Source organism: Mauremys reevesii, linkage group 3 (genome assembly GCF_016161935.1).
Source record: "Mauremys reevesii isolate NIE-2019 linkage group 3, ASM1616193v1, whole genome shotgun sequence".
Classification (NCBI taxonomy): Eukaryota; Metazoa; Chordata; order Testudines; family Geoemydidae; genus Mauremys; species Mauremys reevesii.
The window spans coordinates 200,247,325-200,265,005 of NC_052625.1; the positions used below are offsets into that span (position 1 = coordinate 200,247,325).

Genomic DNA, 17,681 nt, shown 5'->3' on the forward strand with positions numbered 1-17,681 from the left:
TACAAAACCACCGTCCTGTTCAGGAGTGGGATGTTGGGGTCTTATGGAGGCTGCCAGATCTTGCTGTGGCTGCGAGATGCAGAGGGACCCAAGGGTATATGGTGCAGATAGGAGGGTGGATATTAACCATCCTCGCAGGCTCCCAGAACCTGCGGTACTGATGCAGGAGGGCTTGATGCACCCTGAGCTCCTTCATGTGGCAGAGTCTGTGCCAGCCATCCGCACTCTCAGGGACTCCCAGACTGATCACCCTGGTAAAGGGGACTGGCTCCATTTGGGGCTGTCCCACTTGCTGCCCTAGTCAACAGTTGGGGGTGAGACCAGCCACACTTTGTATTCCCTTGGCTCCAGGGGTACCCAGGGTGCCCAGAGCCAGCCTCATGGCCCTGGAAAAGGAGACACTGCAGCTAGCAAACTCCTCTACAGCTGCAGGGGCTTGGGGGCACTGGATCCCAAAGAGATTGTGCAGCGGGCAAGGAACTAGAGAGCACGTCCCGGGTCTAGCTGCAGGAAGGGACGCCCACAATACCAGCGAGGGGTGTGGCAGGGGCTACAGAGCCGAATAGGAATAGAAACATCCTCATTGTTTTATTTTCAGTAAAACCCTTTGTGGGCAGGTGTTGTTCATTTATCTAACATTTATACTGTGCTACTGCCTAGCGGCCAACCTGGGCAGGCCCCATTGTGCTAGGTGCTGTACATATAGACAATTACTGCCAGGCCCTATCCCAGTAGCTTACAATCTAAAAGATAAGATATACAGTAATAAGTGGAGGAGCCAAAGAAGGGGGTTGGGGTGAAGGTAGGGAAGATGGTGGCAACCAAACGAATAGGATGCACACAGCTTTTAGCCAGCAGGGAGCAGTGATCACAGCTCGTCACCTGCCTAGCGGTCATTGGACAGCAGTTTTCTGCATACATTACGGCAGAGGCGAGCCTAGAGGAGGGACTTGAAGTAGGATAAGGTGGTGGCTTTACAGATTTTGTAAGAGGCAGCTTGGGAGAAAGCAGGAAAATACGTGTCAGAGAAGTGGAGAATCAGGCAAAGGAGGCTGGAAGCATTGGCAGAGCAATGATGGGGGTTAGAGCACGAGACCCACATGGAACTAGCATAGACAGACTGGATCAGACCTGACGTCCAGCTGATGCAGACTCCTGTCTTTGACAGTGACCAGCACCAGATGCTTCCGAGGAAGATGGAAGAACCCCACGGTTGGCAGATGTGGGATGAGATGGCCCCCAAGTTAGGTCTCATCCTGGTGTCTAATAGTTAAAGGCTAGCTTGAGCCCTGAAGTATGAGATTCCATATTCCTTCCAGAACTTTTGTTAGCATTAGTTTTAATAACTCCGGGCTATTCTGCATATACACATCCCGTCCCTTTTTCTTGGCCTCAGTGACTTTCTATGGCAATGGGTTCCACTCACCCCCATCAGCGGTAAGCTGATGCGTGCACACCAGAATGCCAAACCGGTTAGGAACGAACGTGATACCGACCAGTCCCATTTCACTGTCCAAACTTAGTTAACAAATCACTATATGGTGGGAAATAAATGCGACGTTAAGAATGGTTTGTTCTAATAATCTCGTAGGCTGTTTACCTACCTCACAAGGGTGCTGTATGGATTAGTTAATGTTTGTACAACACTTTGAAGATGTAGAGAACTAGGGACATGCTCAGGATTGCTGGGTCCGATCCTACTCCCACTGGCGTCAATGAGTTTTGCTAGATGCTAATCCATGTAGCGTAGTAAGCTACGGTCTGATGGTCAGTTACCATGTCAGGGTGTGCTAGATGAATCAGAATAGAATAGATTTAACACATTAAGAAATTGCTTTTTCAATAGTATTTTACCTTGATATCATTGCTCCACTGTCAACAAATGTTCTTGACCATTTTGATTCTTATATCTATAATTTACAGACACTTGGCCCATTTAAAATCTCTAGGGCCTGATTCCACTGAAGTCCATGAGTGCTTTGCCTGCAGTAAGGACTCACCACTAAGGTGAACAGGCAGAGTATTTTCTTGCAATATGAGAAGTTGACTCATTTTTCCATGTGGAATCAGTGATCCCATTTCAACTATTCCCACAGACATAGATAGGGTCAGATCCTGCAGCCCCCTTCTCATGCAGAGCTCCCATGAAGGCCAATCCTGCAAGGTGCCAAGTACCTCCTATAAATCCAGAATGCCATCCTAGCCTATTGACATCCTTGGGAGCTGAGGGTGCTTAGCACCTTCCTGGATCAGACCCAGACTTTGTGAGCCATAGTTCTGTCCCTAGTTACACCTGAGAATCCAAGATGATGGCAGGGTTTTAAAAGAGGGCAGAATTCATTCCTGTAACCACTCCAAAGTGCTGGGTGGATTGTAGCCCTGTAAAACATGCAGTGTTTCATAAACCTTCCACAGGGCAATTCAGAGCCTGGTAGTTTCAACTGACAAGGTTTTCCTGTGTTTCAGTTTGGGTAGGTTTCCTCTCCCCACCTGTCCGAGATTCACTTTGAGTTTCAGGTTCAAATGACACCCCGGAGTTTTAAGTGTAACTGAGATGAAACCACTGAGCTCTGCCCACAAAACTGCTGAGTCCTCCCCTAAATCCCTCCTTGGCACTGGGGTTCACTAGAAAGTCAGCCTTCAGCTCCCTCAAACCCCAGCAGCTTTGAAAAGGTTTGCATAGCTTGGCCAACCTCACTCAGGCTTTGGGTTTATGATAAAAAAAACAGGAGAATTTTGGCTGGTCGCAGATTTTGGTTACAAAGAAGGTTATGCAGCTCGACTCTTCCTGCAAATCTCTTGGTTCCCAGACCAGGTTTGTACAGAGTAGATGCTGTAATATTAGCACACTGCAGATCTGTTTTGGAACTGACTTCAGTGGAGAGGAGAGGGATAGCTCAGTGGTTTGAGCACTGGCCAGGGTTGTGAGTTCAGTCCTTGAGGGGGCCATTTAGGGATCTGGGGCAAAAATCTGTTTGGGGATTGGTCCTGCTTTGAGCAGGGGGTTGGACTAGATGACCTCCTGAGGTCCCTGCCAACCCTGATATTTTATGATCCAGGCTGGAGGGGTCAGTTGTCAAAGCAGCATGAGGAGCAATGACCATGCAGTTATTGTTGACTTTAATGAAAATTGCATAGCTAAAACCCACCCAGCATGTTGGAGAGATGTCCCTTATAGTCTGAATGCACATATAAAACAAACCAAGTGCATTTCCACTTAGAGATAACTCCCAACCAAAACCCTATATTCAAATATTCAGACACCGGAGAGAATTCAGAATGCACATTCAATTTCAAATTTCTCAAGCAGTCCGTCTCTTAAAAATGGGCCAGTCCATAACTGTAGATGCAAACACTCTCCTTCCCCAAGATTCTTGGGTATTCAAGACCAGAACTCCATGGCCTGGGCTTCTCTATGTCACTTATATAGCAGAATATATTAAGACAAAGGTCCCTGCCTTAAAGATCTTCCAATTCTAACTGGCGAGTGCGTACATAGGATGCACTGGGGTTCCAGCTGAAGGAATTGTGTAGAAGAAGAGGCAGAGAGAAGCATGGGAGAAGGACAGTGGAGTGAAACAAAGATTGTGGAGGAGAGCAAATGTAAGTGAAAAGAAGTGAGAGCTCAACATATTTAGTTCTTCCTCATTATGCCAGTTCCCTCCTGCCTTTTAATCTTTTTTGTTACTCTTCTCTCTTTGGGACTTCGTCTTCTGATTTTCCACATAGGGATCAAGGATGTAACTGTCTGATTCCAATTAGAACTAGATATGGGGTTAAATCCACATGCAACATCAGGTCTATGTAATCTGTGCAACTGTAAAGGGAATCCTGTAACCACACTCACCCAATCCCAACTCACTTCACTCACCTTCCCGTCTTATGCCCTGTCTCCAATGAGGAGCTGAATGTCCTAACTGCCCTCCCTACTTTGAAAGGTGAACTTCAGCTCCAGAACAAGAACAAGGAGCAATGGTCTCAAGTTGCAGTGGGGAAGGTCTATATTGGATATTAGGAAAAACTATTTCACTAGGAGGGTGGTGAAGCATTGCACTGGGTTACCTAGGGAGGTGGTGGAATCTCCATCCTTAGAGGTTTTTAAGGCCTGGCTTGACAAAGCTCTGGCTGGGATGATTTAGCTGGGGTTGGTCCTGCTTTGAGCAGGGGGTTAGACTAGATGACCTCCTGAGGTCTCTTCCAACCCTCATCTTCTATGATTCTATGATTCCACCTGCTGGCTTTCAGGCCCAAAATGGTGGCAGAGCCCTGAAGAGCTGAGGAGAGATTTGCCGTATCCCAAGTGGGGGTTGCAGGAGGCAACTGGAGAGGGGGGCATCTCTGCCAGGGGGACACCTAGAATGCTGCCCCAATCAGAAAATTGAGAAATCATATCAAGCTAAACTAACTGCTGCCTTCACCTGGAATCTGTATGTCAACCATCGTGAAAGATCAAGGTGGAGACAGCTGCATGTTCTAGCCTGGGGCTTCATAACAGTAAGCATCCAGGTAGGACACCCAACCAAGCAGTCACAGCAGGGAACTAACAGGCACTTTAGTTAATGAACATTTGTATAACTAAGGGCATTACAGATTGCACCCAACTGAAACTTCTGACGTAGAGCCACTGCTGACTGTAGTGTTTGGGATGATATGGTAGGAAACCACCCGTCTACTCAGGAGAGCGCTACACTGTTTCCCGTTCATTATTTGCCAGAGCCTCTACTGTGCCTAAAGTGGACCCTCAGGGCATGGTTCCTAGTACAACAAAAAGATGCTAATACAACTGAAACCTATTTTGGCACTGAGTGGTTCCTATAGCAGTAATACTTTGGCTAAATTTACTGTGTCCCCCTACTAGCTGCTAGTTCATGTACAGGATAAGAACCTGCTGCTGCTACCAGACAATGGAGTTGCTGCTTTAGATCACGTGGTAGAGATGTGTGCTGAAAGTCCGGGAGTTCTGTCCCTGCTAACAAGCCATGGTGGGGACTGCTTCAAAGCAGTGACCCATCTAATGGTTTGAACTTTACAAGCACAGGATGAGCATCCCCTCACAGAGGGAGTGTATGACATGTTAGCTGAGAGTGGCATGTCCCATTCTAGTGCCTGGCTCACGGAGTCACAAATCTATTGTGACTACCAGCTAATGGAGGGGCGTCTTCAGCTCAAGTGGTAAAGGCATGTACTTTTGGTGATGACGGTCTCAGATGCTATCACTGCAGAAAGCTCCTACTGGCATTGACAACCCTGCCAATCCAAATTGTCCTTCCCCATACTGTGGTCTGTAAACTGTATGTCAGTGGAGGCAGCCTCTATTTAATCTTTTGTTTTTGGATGAATGGCACCAAGTGGCTCTTCCAGATCAGTAAAGAAAATCACTGAAGGCGTTGGCAGTATCTTCATATCCTAATAAGCAAACATCAGAGGTTTCTGTTGGAGTCATATCTACATATGCAAGGGACAGTCCTGGAGCTCTCAGATCCCACCTGTCCTACAGGCATGAAGTGTTTTTCCGTTTCCCAGTGTTATTCAGTGGAACCCATCCTCCAGAGCAGGAAATATTCCACAGGGACAGAAAAAAATTAAGATCCCAGAACTGTAGTATTTTAAGTTAGGTGAATTTAATGCCTGCAAAAGATACTGAGCTAGCAATACTGGAAACTGAAGACCTGTCTTTATCCACAAATCAGGCATTGTATGCGCAGTGCAATATACTTGGCTCCTGATCTACTGGAGCCACCTCCTAGGAGTGAGAAAGTAGATCCGTTTCCATGGTCATTCAGGTCTTCGGCCAACTTGCTGAGGCTGTCAACAAAGTGCCAATCACCGGTGGCAATTTTTGTGATGGGAGAGCCTGCCCGCTGGACTGAGACTGCCCCCTTATTTCATACAGGCCAGCCAACTTGTATCGAGGTGTTGTTGAAGAGATTTCTGGAGAGTATGTCCAACTGAAAATCAGCAGTGCAATAGCTTCTGCTCTGAAGGCATTCTTTACCATCTATCCATCGCCATAGCCTAGTTAATGCTGGAATTGTTCTGCACAATGAACCGCATTGGTGCACACTGGACAGAATGGCATTTTGATAACATATTCTGATTTGGTAACAATTTGGCAATTTTGGATTTGGATAATGGCTTGTGAATTTGATTTTCTCTCAGTATCACATGGATTCTTGTGTCTACCAGAGATATGCAGTATGGATAGATCTGAAGAATGTCACCCCACCACCTCCGCCAAGGATCTTGGGCATTTTTTCTATAAATCTGTGGCTTTGTTGTTGGAACAAAGCCAGGACTTTTCCCATGACGCATGATCAGCCTTAATGCTCATTAGCCCATATCAAAACTGTTAATACAAGTTAGTGATAGATAACTAAAATAACAAAAAGCCACAGCTAACATATTGAACCAACACAGGACATCCCTGTCTTTCTGAGCAGTGGACAAAAATATCAGCTGAAACAAAGATACATAAAGATTCAGGATTCATCAAAGTGATACCGGGTCATACAAACGTAATCGAGGGTGATTGGTAGAAAAGAAGATTGAAGTAGCCTATCCTCAAAAGCCGGGACAACAGCGGTGCAAGCTTCTCCCACACTACATTGCTGACATACCTCAACCCTGACCTGGATAGACCATCACTGTCATGGTCTATTCGGTTCTTGGCTGAAATTCCCAACAAGGGTTTGACTTAGCTTTGGTCCTTGTGACGTGACTATCTGTCCACTAGGAACTGAAGTCAGGCCAATATATCATTTCACATAGGCCACCAAATGGTGACAGCAACGTGATGTGACATGGTGACCATCAGGTGAAAGATTCTATAGCCCATGAACAGCCCTCAAAGCCACCCAGTTCCCTCTTGATTCCCTCCCCTGCCCCCAGTGCAAACAAGGAAAGAAGAAAAAATATTCCCATTTGAGGAGTCTTCTCTCACTTCGAACTGGAGTGGGTGGGAATTAGTTGCAGATCATCTTTTAGCATTCTGCCTCTGCAGCACTCCCAATGCATGCTGGCCTTTGGATTAGGAAACCAAAGTGAGAACTATGCCTCTGATTCCTCCAAGCCACCTCCTTTGCAGAGCTCTGCTACTCCACCGCTTGGCTAGGCACAGTTGCTATTTTCCAATCTTCTTCCCTTAAAATATATTTGGCTCCATTAAATGTATACCGTTTAACTGCAAAATCCATTCACAGCATGGCCTCCTCTTGGTCCTACTTGCATAAAGATTGATTAAACAGTAAGTGACTAGTTAATTTAATGCAGAATGGTTAACTCCCCAGTTAGCTTAGCTGCATACAAATTTCCAGACACAAAAGCTGCTCTTAACACTGCCAAACCTCAGTTGCCCAAGATTGTGTCAGAAGTTCTCAACCTAGTAGGGATCTGGCTAGATGGAAAGTTAGCCCTGGAGGTGTCCTGGTTTGTAAAAATTTGAGAACCACTGCTCTATGCCATCGTAAGTCAGCCAGTAACTAATTTTGACAGCTACTTAGATGACTGGGTAGAGCATGTGCTAAGACAGCAATGGAAACATAATCTGCTATTTCAGTTCGTAATAGATCTTTATAAGGCCACTTATTTCTTAGCATTTGTACGTCCCCATGGTAGCTAGGTGCACACTACACTTTAACCATGCACCAAATGAGAAATTTGAGGCAAGTTCATACACTCCTGTTTATATAAGCTCACTTTCACAGGGCAGTTTGACAGCACTGGCTGTAAACAGAGCGTACTTTATTTTCTTTCTTTTTCCCTGTTTTCTCCCTTTTTGGGAAACATGCTTGCCAAAGAACCTGATTTGCCTCTTTCTGTCCAGTTCAGGGCTGGCGTGGATTTAAGTTTCTAACTTAATCACAATTACAAAACAGAGCAGAGAAATTGGTCTCCAGCGCACACACATTTTTTGGTTTCGACTATGTACTGGACATGTCACTTTACAAAACTAACGTTCCAATAGCTAGGCTTGTTGATAGACTGAGTGATCCTCCATTCCTTATACACCAAAACTAAACAATATTTTGTCTTGATGTACAGAGTGAAAAAAACCGTCCTGGACTGAAGTTACAGGTGAAAACTTTTTAGGTAGGTAGAATGTTGGAACCCAACTTGGAATTTAGCCAGGACATTAAGATTAGCATCCCTATGTTTGCAGAATATGTCATGGGATTTTTAAAGAGTGTAGATCTCATGTGAAAAATGGCACCTCCAAGCAGTATAGATTCCCCCAAAAACAGCCGTCTGGGATTTTGTTTCAATACGGAGTCAAAGGGAAAAGTGCCACTCAGTGAATCACAGCCCAAGGTAGCACAACTCTACAAAGCTAAGACTGACTTGGCAAACATCTCTACAGGTGAAACGTAAGGCCCCTCAGCACCTCTCCCAGCTCTTTACTGCAACAGCTGAAGATATTTCAAAGTGGAGATGGACCTGACCCATAATAGTTGCTAGCCTGTTCGTATCAGTGGAAGCATCCAATCCGCTTGAATCCCTACTGGGATGCTGAATCACTTGGCCAACAAGTCATTCATTCTGGGCTGCAGAAAGTGAGACTTTTGAAGATAATGTCAAGGACCCTGCATCACCAGCAACAAGGCATAATTTCAGGAGAAGATCTATGAACATGGATCCTATTCCCGTGTCCCTATATTCCACATTACCCCCCAGCTCTTTCAGATTTATTTGTGTGCCTCTGTCTCTGAATTTTGGACATTACAGGCCATTTCAGTTATCAGTATTCTGGAAACACCACAAAGCAGGCAGTGTTCAGTTGTGGATCGGCTGAGGGCTAAGAATGCTGTAGCCGGCAGCACACACGGGATCCCTGCATAGTAGGAACCCCGCCAGAGGACTGAGGAGTTGCAGTGAGGTTTGCTACAGAAAGGAGTTGAGACAAGTCCTTTCTAGAGAGAGAGCACAGGACCCTGAGGTGGAGATAGGAGTGCTCCTTGGAATAGGCAGAACCATTTCAAAAGTAGGTAGAGTAACATTCTAATGTGACATGGCAGCTTGTCTGAAAAGTGATATTGACCCAGATTTTTAACAGGGTGGTCAGAAGAGACATTTACTGACATCGCTTATTTGACACTTAGAAGAACAAATGCACGATAGACAGGGCTGATACTTGGACCATTGATGAGACGAAAATCTCTGTAAAACTGAGTCAGTATTATTGTACTTCTTCATAAATCCCAAGTTCCTTAAAGAAGTTCAGACTCCAACTTTTATTGGATAAAATAATCATGAAAGGTAGAGATGGAAATGTCTAGTAGGCTATCTATGCCAGTCTTCCTCAATCTAATTTTCCAGTTCTTTGCTTCGCCCTGTTTTAAATGATTCCAGGTGTAGGACTTCTACCACTTCTCTTCTATCTATCTTAGTCATTTGTATTGCTGCCCATCATTGCAGTATATGAGAATCTCCTAGGTAAAATAGATTGGCAATAAATAAGTCCTTAGTGGACTTCATGGAGTCTCTAGTTCTTCACCTTGACTGGGGTATGCTTGCGTGATGTTGTATCCAGATAAGGAAAGAAGAAGAAGGAGACCATGAAACAGTGTCACTGTTTCCACATGCGTCTGACGAAGTGGGTATTCACCCACGAAAGCTTATGCTCCAATACGTCTGTTAGTCTATAAGGTGCCACAGGACACTCTGCTGCTTTTACAGATCCAGACTAACATGACTACCTCTCTGATACTATCTCCACAAGTGACATTGTATACCTGGACAATAGGAACAAGTCTTAAAGCATCAGGTTAGAACTATGATCAAAGCTATCTGCCATCACTGATGTAATAGACCACGGGTAGCAGGATTTTACTGTACATTCCTCATGCCATCATCATGAATTTACAGCACGTTGGACACAAAAATCAAATCAAATCACGGGTGTCATTCCTATCAAGCTAGCAATCCTATTTCTATCATGCAGATCTTACAGTCCTGGATGCTGCCAAATGCCAATGCCATCAAACTGTACATCTCTGCTACATACCAAGCATAGACGCTGATGTATGTTGATTGCCATTGTCTTACAAGCCACTGCGACAAAGTGCATGATATTTGCATTGCTTCTTTCAGCACCAGGATAAAGAACAAGCCTTTCCATGGGCCTGGATGGTAGCAGGCAATTGCAGATAACGAGAGGATGTTGCTGCACTTCACTTGAACAAGTCACCCGATTTTATTTAAAGCGACAAGCTTTTGGGAGAAGCAGGTGGTGAAGTGAGTGGTTAGTACACCAGACTTTCCTCTTTGGAGAGCTAAGTTCTGGTCATGACTGAAGTTTGGTGGAGGGGACTTAATTTTTATGGGTCCCCGTATGTCCTCAACAATAAAACCACCACATAATTTGACTGATTAATGATGGTATCGTCTCAAAAGGGGTCTCAGCAATGGTTTAGCAGAAGGTGTTGCAGCTGTGGACTACGGTGTATCAGTAGAGTTGTTTAGCAGAAGTAGGACTTCTGTCCTAATGCCAAGGACTTCTGTGGGCCAGGATTGCAGAGCACTGGGAGAGATGTGTGGACCGGAATTGCAAGAGATTGTGCAGCTCAGGATTGCGGACCAATGGCAGAGCTGCCAGGGGAAGCAGGATCAGGCACGAGGGAGCGTTGCAGATCAGGACCAGGGTGTGCTGGCAAAGCTGTGTGAGTGGATGAACCTTGCACAACCCTTTCCCCACTGTGTTTGACTCTCTAGCCGGGGTGGGCTATCACTCTCTCATCTTCATGACTGAAAAATTAGCTCCCAAGTGTAAGACTAAAATCAAAGAGAGGAAAAGAAGAAAGGAAGAAATTAAAAATTTGAAAAAAGTGCCTCTCAGATCTTTTTTTATTGAAAACCTTGATGTATCTTCTGGAAATATTCAGCCTCCTTTAGCCTCCAAGTGGGATCTCACTTGGAAGAGAAATATGGATGTGGTTTCAAAACTCGGACACGATTTTCAATAGAGAATGAATTTTCCAATTAAGGATCTGATTCTGCAGCCCTTCCCCACCTGAATGGCCCTTCATCATATCCCTGGGTCCCCTTGACCTCAGTGGGATCATCTGCGTGAGTAAAGACAATTTGAGTAAGTAAAAGTTGGAGGATCAGATCATAAATGCGTTTACTATACTGTCACCTGGAGTCTCTGAGCATTTCTGCTTTAAGCCTGTATTTTAGGTATTCCAACTCCTCTGGAACACTTTGCTTTGGGCTGTAACTTGATCTACAGGATTTCGCCCTAGGATCTTTGAATTTTTCCTGCATACTTTTGTTTGCTAGATAAACATCAATTTAGTTATTAAATAATATCATTGTGTTTAAAAATATTAGAAACTTAATTTTTGGCTACTTTTTAAATGCTTGTTTAGCTCAAAAAGGCCATGGGGTTTCAAAGCCAAATGCAACAGATCATTAACTCTCCAAAGGATTTTTTATGTCTTAAATAAAATATTTTGAAATGTCCATGAATTAAACTTTAAAAACAATGCCTGGAGCCTTTTCTTATTTCATATTTTACGTTACTTGACATCATTTCATTCGGTGCATTGAAGAATCGTTCACTATGGCATGTGCCAAGCAGCTGTTTTTTCATGGAGCAGGTAATGTTAAATGGCAAATGCATCATTTGGGATCATTGCGTAGAATGCACTAGCAATCGATATTCCAGGCCACATTAACCATTTTACAAGCGCATCCAGGCAGATGAGGAAACTCAAATGGTGAGATTCTCTGCCCCCGCACCTCCCTTTGCCCACGATCAGGGAGGGGAGCAGAGATGACCCTTTGCACCCTCTCTGGGGATATCCTCAACAGGAGGGGATCTCCACAAGGAGCAGAGCTGGCATAGACAACTCTAGAGTCTCCAGTGAAGAGGGCAGTGAGTGGACACAGCAGAAACAGGATAAACCGGAAGTCATTCACTGATCTATAATTCTTTGCTCATCCCTGGCTCCAGGCGCAGCCTGCAGGGTACGCACAACAACCAGTGATGGTTCACAAAGTTACACATGCATCCGAGAACTTGCATTGAATTTTGGAGGCCAGAAACCTTATCTAGGTCCTTTTACATAAAGAGCGAGAGAGAGTTTGCACAATATCTACTGTCGCATCTTTGTGGGTGGGTGTGCATTAACTCATTTGTTTCAGCAAGACTTACAGTTGTGTACCACTGTGGCAATACAAATATGTGATTGCTGCTTGGGACATTTACCTATATTTTAAGAACAGACTTCAGCCTAAAGTAATTGGATATCCTAAATCTGATCAAATCTGCAGAGCCAGGGCTCTCAGTTTCTGCACTGTAAATCTGGAGTAACTCCATTGAAGTCAGTGGCGATAATCCAGCTTTGCATCAGTTAACTGGCCCTATGTTTCCATCTCTGTGGTCTGCCTCACGTGCTTTGTCACCTGTGCAGCACTTTGTGTTGGTTTTTATTTTAACCATCACATCAGCCCGGCATTATTCTGTGTGCTGGGAGAGACCCATGGTTGCATGTTAATTTGCTTCTATTTTGCTTTTGTTTTGTTTTCTTCTCCTAACAAATACTTGGCTATTTTATGGTGGCATCAGCTTCTTGCTCTTTGTGTTGTATCAACAGCAGAATATTTTAAATATTTTTTAATGATCATTTTAATTGTACAACCTCTGATCCCAATGCGGTGAACTGAACTTGAGAATGCCTTTCATTAAGCCCGGTTACCGTTTCTTAACTGAGCACAAAAGTTGGCCAGAGACTGACAAGAAGCACAGTTCAACACTGCAAAGACAGTGTCCTAAAATCCACAGGAGCTGAGTGGGGTGACAAACACACTTGAATCAAACAGCACGTGAGCTCATGTCCTCAACTACCAACTTTTACGTTGCTTTAAGTATCGGGATTTTGACATAATTACATTGCTTTTTACTAAGGCGAAATATGTGTTTGTGAAATTGTGACATTGATGTGTTATTTTGTAAATGTTTAAGGGAAAAAATGTATTTAAAACTAAATAGCCATTATTGTGCTGGGTTTTTCTCTCAAACTGGTGCATACGCTTAACATCAGGGACCTACTACACATAATAAAAATCAGCTACAAGCTACAGCTACTGTAAAACCAGACACACACCTTTTACTGTAATAGAAAACCTTGCACTGTAATGGTTACTGTTTAAAAACAAACAAACAGAAAAAACCCCAACCTCTTGTCAGAACTGATTTTGTATCTTTGATTATATCTGAAATTTTAACATTTTTGTATACGTACCATGACAACGGTAGAATTCGACATGGTTCATTTTCTGGTTATGTTTTCGCTCTGTCTAATCTCACATATGCATTGCTCCAGGATGTTGATGGGCAGGAGATGGCCAAGGAAAATATAAGTAGGTCACCCACTCATCATCAGCACGATGCTCCTGAAATATCCAAACTCCATGAAAAGCAAAGGCCTGAAACCATTGTCACAGTTTCAGACCCTGCTTGCAATTTCAATTCCCTGAGCATAGATTCAGCAAAACAAATGACCAAGTCTTGACTATTCCCTGTTCCCACCAGCGCCCTGTCTGCTTTGGCTGTCCAACTACATCACACGGCAATGCATCATGGGTTGGTAGGAAGTCTGAACCAAGAAGATACCTTTGCTATCATGAAACTTTTTGATTTTCTTTTCTTCTGTTCTTTTAAAATAAATTGTGTTTGGAATCAGACAGCATGTTGTTACAATTCTTTCTACTTTTCAATACCAATACACTTTGTGTGTAATGTCTTGTTTCTTAGCTAAGAGAATTTTAAATGTGGAGCTGAGTTTGAGCCATTTTTCCTTGTCGTATGGTGATTTGGAAATTATTGAACTTTTCATTTGATAGTAGGTTCCCCTCTTCCCTCCCCCTTCCAATCATCATTTCATATTTTTTACAAAAGCAAAAAGAAAAAGGAAAAAAAAAAAAGAAAAAACAAACAAAGGAACAAATAATCTTTTTTTCTCTCTCTAGGATGTGTAATGTTGTGTTGTCCAGATTCTGTATAAAAATATGTATATGATGTATCTGATATTTGGCAGCTACTGGCTGTGACTTTAACCAATATAATTAACAAAGAAATGCATAATGTTGGTGTTTTAAAAAGTAAAAAAAAAAAAAACCTAGTTAAGATGTTTGTGTAAACTTGCATGGTTTAAAATGTACCTAGTGCATTGAGAAATGTTGTTGAGGTCCTAAGTGAAAGGATGGTTTACTTTTTGATTCTAATGGTGATTGGTTTGTTGATTGGAATATCCCCTATACTGTATGTTTTAGTTTATTTTGCATATTTATTTTTTTCTCAAGATCTAGCATAGTGTATCTATCTATATGTAATACTGTTCCTTAAAACCAAGTTGTGGAAACTGCGTTTCGTCCAGCAAAATGATGTTTTGCATCACAGTTCTAATTCGGTTGCATTTCATTTAACTTGCTGTAAAGTCCAGGTTTGAAGCAGCTCTCCTCCCGCCCTTTCAAATCGTATCCCCCAACTGTGACACGCTTGTGGCCAGGTTGTGATCTCGGTTAGAACCAGCGTGAAAGGAGTTACTCTGGACTGACACTGGGTGTAACTGAGATCAGAATCTGGCCCAAGAGTTTCTGAAAGTGCAGTCGGTCTGAGAGCAGGATTTGGTCCCGAGATGAGCAATGCTCTCTGGGCGATGGGATTCTACTTTCAGCAGCGTGTGTTTTATCAGGATCGTGCCAGGGCTTGGCTGAAGGATAATGGCCAAAGTTGGCCTTCAGCTGCAGCCATATAACATCACTGAAATTAATGGGGTAATAAATAGCAGAAAGCGGACTGAAAAAAAACCCCCTAAAACCCTCCAAAACAGTTGGGCTAAATTCTGCACATGATGACCACAAGCACAAATTCATTGGGACTTGTACCTGTGCCACAGAGAGCAGAATTTGGCCCTATGGGTTGAATAGGAAATAGACCCAAATGCTATGTGTTTACCACTCCTGGGGAACTGCAGTGTTAATGAGCAATGACGATTGTTAATATTCACAATCAATACATGGCCATTAGTATCAAAGCCCCAATCAGTTTCCACTTCTCCTTCATTGCAGCTGAACCACTGGACATGGAATGTTTTCAAACTTTAAGCACGAACTCCACAAGCTCCTTCCATCATCATCACCACCATAACAATCGGCCAGTTCTTGGCTTCTGGAAGTTTTGCCTACTCAAGAGCTTCTGGATTTGGGCTAATAAAGGAGGTTAATGTGTCGGTATATATTTGCCTCCGATGCCTGAAAAGCCTCTGGTTATCTTATCCAAAAACAAATAACAGCAAGGGCTCCATAGACCTATTCATTTCTATTACACCTTTCATCCCAGGGGCTCTCAAAGGGCTTTACAAACTTCAAGTGGTGTTACAAGCTGTATAGCATGAGAATACCCTCCACTACTGAAATGCAGCCACCTCTGGGTTGGAACCTGGCTGCTGTCTCCCAGCACACAGCAACCATATGCAACGGGTTTTAGTGCAGAAAGCATAGAATACTTTATCTAGTTGAATCTGCGGGGGGGAATTTAATGAAAGGATTAAAAATATTGAATTCTCTAATCAGCACAGATGTGGTCTGTCTGCTCTTTATTTTTTCACTCATTTATGTCAATGAAACTAAAAGGGCCCAATTCATTTTCTGCTTCTAGTCGGTTGCACTTCCCCGCTATCCTGGGCTAGTGCAAATATTGTTGTGTTTGGGTTTCTACAGAGGAATCTAAAACTAGGAAACTGTCAAATAACCTCCCCTGTTTTCACTGATTTTTTTTTTTAAATCTAAAAACCTTCTTATTCAGATGAGGCAAGTTTGTGTCTCATCCAACATACATGCACAGGGGAATAAGAGGACGGAAAGCTACCCTTTACTTCCCTGCATGGACAATCTGCATCACTGGCAACAGCCTGCAGGGAGGAGCTGCCTCTGCACAGGCACAACTCTCCTTCTTGGGCAGAGGCCTGGGGAGTGGGTAAGCAGAGACAGAGAATGGGGGAGGCCTTGACTCTGCCCTGGTGCATTGGCCAGTGCAGCTGAGTAGTCCCAAAGTGGGGATCTGCAACAGGGATAGGCCTGGCACAGATTTCTTCCCCCTCTGGAGCAAATGGGGAGCCGGGGACCAAATTATGACTCTTGGTCACAATTCAGTCCCTGCTCTGCTTCAGCAGCAGAACAACTATATGGTGTCCTTATTCAGGGCCAGTTGGCAGATCCACAATCTAGCCCTCCTCCCAGGGCCGGCTCCAGACCCCAGCGCGCCAAGCCGCGGGACCGGCGACCGCCAGAGTGCCCCCTGCGGCGTGCCGCCCTGCTTGGGGCGGCACAATTCCTAGAGCCGCCCCTGCCTCCTCCCATCCAATCAATGCTGTCCCACTGATTGATTTAATTGTAAAATAAATCCTGAAGCCTGGTATCTGAGGCGGGAAGGAATTCCTGCTTGAAGTGTAAAAACATATCCAGTCCTGTGGTCAACTATCAGGAGGTATGAGTGGGAACCCATGTGGCTTTGATGCTGATTGTTGGTGCCATTAACCTTGTGATTTGCTTTGAGATGCCCTGGATGGCTGAGAACCTGGGATAGCATTTGTTTCTCCATAGCATTGACCACGGGGGACCTGATTCGCCTCTCATCATGATGTAAATCGGGAGTTCCTTCTCCATTTAAGCCAATGAAGGTGTAATACTGGAGTGAGGTGAATCAGCTCCATGTTTTGTAGCACAACACTCAGGGGATCCTTTTCTTCTGATTCAGATAGATACTGTAAGATGGATGGATGGGTCCTGCAGTCTTTACTCCAGCAAAACTGCCACCGAAGACAAGATTTGCCTGGAAATAACTTCAGGATCAGACCCTAAATATTTTAAAACCCTCTGCTTCGGATGGTAGCTGGAGCACCCATCAGGCACCACATATCAGTACTCTGACCCCCTGAAAGGTTTCTCTATTCTTTTTAATACTTGGGATTTTTCCAGCTGAGGATTTGGCCTTGAATAGCCCCTCTTCAGTTAGAAAGTGTTTCTTCTTCTAATGCTGCAGTTTGGGGTGTGCTCTCTTGAGGTGCTCTTCAGCCCAGCCCAGAGGTCCTGCATGTGGCCTCTTTACAACAGTGACCTCCTTTAAAAGGAGCTTAAATAGCAGAAAAAGCCTTGCCGTGGACCGCAGGACTGGGGCGAATCTCACCCTTTATTGACAAATGCAGTTTAGGTGTTATCCTCTTTATGGCTCCTGATCCTGCTGCCACTGAAATCAGTAGCTTTGCCATTGATTCCAATGGCAGTAGGACTGGGTGCTATCTCAACGCTCTTAGGAAACTCCGGGTAAGATTTTCAAGGTATTTAGGTGCCTAAAGAGGCAGATAGGTGCCTGGCGAGCTTAAATCAATGGGTGTTAGGCAGCTGCATGCCACTCTCATGAGGTGCCTTGGCATTATTAATCACCTAAATAGCTTTGAAAATCTCACTAGATGCCTATCTGCATTGTTAGACACCTAAATGCCATTGGAAATCTGGCCCTTAGTCTAGGTGCAGCATCCTAAGTCTTTAGCACCCTCAGCATCTGATTTTCTCTCTCAATAGATCTCCTCACAACTTAATATCTGGTGTGGGACTGGTTGTTCCGTCTTCACTGATCCTTCCAGTCGCACCATTGTGGTGAGTTAGCTCCACAAAAGGCAGTC

At 44.1% G+C, this 17,681-nt stretch overlaps 1 long non-coding RNA gene across 2 annotated transcripts in view; it reads right to left on the reverse strand.

Annotated features, from left to right (window-relative positions):
• LOC120399967 overlaps nucleotides 1–17,681 on the reverse strand; it is a 71,591-nt gene that overhangs the window by 31,816 nt on the left and 22,094 nt on the right. The window contains exon 2 of one of the 2 annotated variants that reach the window (XR_005595431.1): nucleotides 1,605–1,790. The exons of the other annotated variant lie outside the window; for it this stretch is intronic. This is a non-coding gene — a long non-coding RNA (uncharacterized LOC120399967). The remainder of the gene's footprint in view (nucleotides 1–1,604; nucleotides 1,791–17,681) is intronic. 2 annotated transcript variants of the gene reach the window in all.